The following is a 1,163-nucleotide window of genomic DNA, read 5'->3' on the forward strand; positions in this document are numbered from 1 at the left end:
AAATAACTTTCAGATTATTCACTGTCACCAAGGTATGGAAAAAGGTGCCATGCTGGGTGTCATTTATCTCGTTTGTAGATTTAAAGAGCCTTTTTCTATTAAATTTCTTAAAATTAATGTTTTATGTTGCTCAGAGTAATTTGAACAATTATGGGCTTAAAGAATTGATCATTACAGCCCGTGGGATTTAGCGACCCACTGATTTATTAGTGTGGCTACTCACCCAGGCAACCTGGGATTTGGACTCTCCAACCCCTGCCTGTGCCTGCCTGGGAGATGTGGCTGGACCTGCTGTCAAGTGGAGGAAAGGGGGGATGCTGCAAGGCTCAGGCCACCCCTGATTTGGGATGGGCCTATGGGCTGAAAGAAGCCCCTTAAGAGAATTTTAATTTTAAGAGGAAAAAAGTCCTTTTATGTGTTGGTAGAAATTATTTTTATTATTCAGATATTTACGTTTCATGATGTAATAGCCAGGAGTTAGCAAGCCCCAGCGTGGCACCCCACACCCCAAGCCCTGTGGTGACTGCCCTGCTCTGCAGCAAGCACTGGTCCCCCATCAAAGCCGGGTGCCTGGGGCCGGCCTCTGCCACGGATGATGGACGGTGGAGAAGGAAAACGCTACACTTCTGAAATCCCAGCTTGGTGGGCCTCCACCCACCGGTTCCCTCCCCTCTCGCTCACCCCGGCAAGTTCCTCTGCCACCCACCAAGTCTGAGACCAGGCCGCTCCAGGACGGGCTGGATTCCAGACTTGGATCTGTACCCCCAGCCTGGCTCCTCAGGGAGACAGGACCCAGAACCCCAACTCCCGCTGACAACCTGCTTACACTCAGCTAACAACTGCCATTGTCCAAGCTTGGTAGTCTCCGTGTGACCCCAGTAGGCCCCCACTTGGGAGGTTGGAGTGGCCTTCTTCCTTCTGTCCTCCCCTCCCTAGTCCGACAGGCTCCAACAGTCCAAGGTCTCCCTCCACCTGAGGTCTGGAGCTCTCAGGGGGGTGCCCTCGAGGACATCTGAGCTCAGGTTTCTGCCCCCGGGGTGTGGGGCGGAGCTGGATAATGCAAGGTGGCAGTTTCCACTCAGATACAGGGAAACTGAGGCCGGAGAGGTCATACGAATGACACTCTTGTTTTTTTTTTTTTTTTTTTTGAGACAGAGCCTCAA

This window comes from Otolemur garnettii, unplaced genomic scaffold (genome assembly GCF_000181295.1).
Source record: "Otolemur garnettii isolate 467f Iridium unplaced genomic scaffold, OtoGar3 scaffold00087, whole genome shotgun sequence".
Lineage (NCBI taxonomy): Eukaryota > Metazoa > Chordata > Mammalia > Primates > Galagidae > Otolemur > Otolemur garnettii.